This window comes from Daucus carota, chromosome 3, assembly GCF_001625215.2.
Source record: "Daucus carota subsp. sativus chromosome 3, DH1 v3.0, whole genome shotgun sequence".
NCBI classification, from domain to species: Eukaryota; Viridiplantae; Streptophyta; class Magnoliopsida; order Apiales; family Apiaceae; genus Daucus; species Daucus carota.
The window spans coordinates 36,282,791-36,285,947 of NC_030383.2; the positions used below are offsets into that span (position 1 = coordinate 36,282,791).

Genomic DNA, 3,157 nt, shown 5'->3' on the forward strand with positions numbered 1-3,157 from the left:
ATCCCATGATGTGGGCACTTTCGAAGCATCTCCTTGTAGCGTTCCCAAGATTCACATAAAGTTTCACCAGACAGCTGAGAGAATTGAGTGATAGCATTCCTGATTGCAGCTGTTTTAGCCATAGGGAAGAACTTAGTAAGGAATTTCTGAGCTAGATCCTCCCATGTCGTAATAGATCCTGCAGGAAGAGAATGCAACCATCCTTTCGCTTTATCCCTCAAAGAGAATGGGAACAACCTCAATCTGATGGCATCGTCGGTAACACCATTGAACTTGAAAGTGTCGAAGATCTCAATGAAGTCCCGAATATGCGTATTAGGATCCTCAGTCGGAGAACCCCCAAACTGCACTGAGTTCTGCACCATCTGAATAGTGCTCGGTTTGATCTCGAAAGTGGTGGCCTGAATTGCTGGCCTGACAATGCTCGACTGAATGTCATTGATTTTAGGCTCAGAGAAAGCCTTAAGAGCCTTAGTATCATTCGCAACTGGTGGTCGATCACCCATTGTAGTACTCACTATCGTTTCTGCTTTTGCCAATGCTTCTTTACGGGCCTGAGAATGTGTTCGCATACACGTCACTCAAGTACCTGAAACACACACAAACGAAATAAAAGCGAGAAAAGAATCCAAGTCACTGAAATTTAACGACCACTAATGACAAGCACATAAACTAAATATAACACCGAGTCCCCGGCAGCGGCGCCAAAAACTTGTTAGCACAAAATCACGCAAGCGTACGTGGTTACAAGTGGTATAGAATCAAGTTCAGTTCGTTCCCACAGAGACTGGTGTATTCAGAAATATGCACTTATGCACCAATGTATGATTATTATTCAATGCTTGGACAAATAACAATTTGGTTGGTTTTATCTAAATTAACTAAATCAAGTCGAATTATAACTAAGAGAATTAAAATCAAATTACTAATGAGAATAAAACATGGAGTTCTAGCTTCATTAACAACTTCATTCAGAATTATGCCTATATTCGATTGTAATGGTTGATAACTAATCAGATAACACGAGATTGATACACGCTAACTGTCGTTATACGTGCACCATACTGTTACACATCCACAATTAAGATAGAAGGTAAACAGACACCAATTATGCTTAGACCCTATATGTCTATAGAATTTGAAAACATAATGGTTAAAAAGCAAGTTATCTATCAAGATTACACAGGGCGATGCAAGATGGGTAAAATCACATCACAAGTCATGTTATCGAATACGAAACCTATGCTCGCATGACAAGTTCTAAATTAATATATTCATTGTCGCTTCAATAAAGATTAACAACCAATCCTAGATGTTAGCTACACATCCAAGACTAATAAGCACAACCAATACGAGGAAATCAAACCATCACATATGAATAAGACAAATTAATTACTGAAATCCATCGATAAATCCGCTAAAACCCCATGACAACGATTAGTTCATGATCGAACTACTCATCATCATGGGTTCGAATGTAAACATTATACTAGATGTCTAAAACAAATACAAAAGTACTAGCGAAAGAGTTATGAAACAAATCCGAACGAGCATCCACAATTATGCCTACTTCGAAGAATTACAAAGATGAAATTATGAAACTAGATCTTCTTTGTAGCCGTCATGTGCTCTCCGAATGGTTCTAGGTTGTTAGACTTCTCCCTTGAGCTTTGATTTAAGTCCCACAACGATCGGGCCTTCAAACGGATCAAGAATAGGCAATTTGGGCTTTTTCTCCCATCAGAATGGGGTGGAGACCTCGTCAGTGGGGTGGAGACCCTGTCTTGGCAGCCCCTATTCTGCTGAAGTGGGGTGGAGACCCCATCAGTGGGGTGGAGACCCCATCTTGGCAGATTTTTCTTCTTCAGAACGGGGTGGAGACCCCGTAAGTGGGGTGGAGACCCCATTTGGGCAGCCCCGAATGCTTTTGGAACCTCATTTCCCTTTTCTCCTTCCTTGCTCGCTCGATCCCTACGCCGTTTCTTCCACCTTCTAGCCTTGAATCCACCCTTTATCCTCCTTCTAGGAAACCTACACAACACCACAAGAAACACATCAAAAACGCCATATACTTGAGGCCAAATCATCAATTTAAGTCGAAACGAAGGCATTCCAAGTGGATATGAAATCCACTTATCACCTTATCACTCCTATCAACATTAGCATCTCCATCCTTATCACTCCTATCAGCATTAGCGTTGCTGTGGTCATCTTTGTCTTCCTCATCTTCCTTATCCTTCTCCCCCTTAGTTGAGGGATCCTCTGGAGTAGACTGAGATGTAGACGGATTAATCTTCAAGTGTTGGACAACTTGAGCCAAAGTTTGCTCCAAGTTGTCAAGCTTTGTCATACAGAGCTCCTGGTTCTTGTCAAACTTGTCCATCCTAGAGTGAATACCCTTGACATGATCGTCCAATTCCTTTTTCAGAGAAGTAAAAGAAGTATCAGCAACTTTCTCCTGTAAAGTCACCAGCTCTCCACTTCTGAATCTAGCATTCTCAGCATTCAATCTTTCAATTTCAGCTTTCAGAGCAACCATTTGTTCCTGTAACAGATCTGTGTTGGTGTGTGCACTCACCTCACGAACACTCAAAGATTTTTAACTATCCTCTCGTGCATGTGTTTCGCTCGGTGTTTGCCTGATTTCACTCGTGTTTGTCACACCATCACCAGTACCTATATAAACAACCATAGTTCCGAGATGGAACTGTAGGATGTGAAGGAACAAATTGTCCTTCTGATGCCTGTGAAGGCAGATGTACTTGCAGGTTGCCAAGTAGATCCTGATCCAAAAAGAAAGAGTGATCAGAAAAGTTTTCATATGACATGTTTTGAAAATCCGTGCTCTCTCTAAGTGAAGAATCATAAGACAAAGGTTCAGTGTTTACTAGCGTGAGTGCTAGTTGTGTGCTTGACTCTTTACAGGATACCGCGATCGGACGGCCAATTTCAATAAACGCATTCTGTGGAGAGAATGAATCTAGAGACTGTATATTTACCATTTCAGTGTCCAAATCCTTTTGGGAGGAAATGGATGCAGCTGCAGTTGTCTCTGGTTCTGCCACCCTTTGCTTCTTGTGAGACAGAGCTGCGGGTTCTCTAAGAACTGGTGTAGTAGTAGTGTTGGTTGATGTGTTTGATGAAGAATCAGTTATTG

The 3,157-nt window shown here is 41.5% G+C and overlaps 1 non-coding gene across 1 annotated transcript; it reads left to right on the plus strand.

Moving 5' to 3' along the window:
* Positions 1-107, plus strand: LOC135151905 (small nucleolar RNA R71). The gene has a single exon (XR_010290812.1). It is a non-coding gene; the product is annotated as a small nucleolar RNA R71 (small nucleolar RNA).
* Positions 108-3,157: the final 3,050 nt, after the last annotated feature.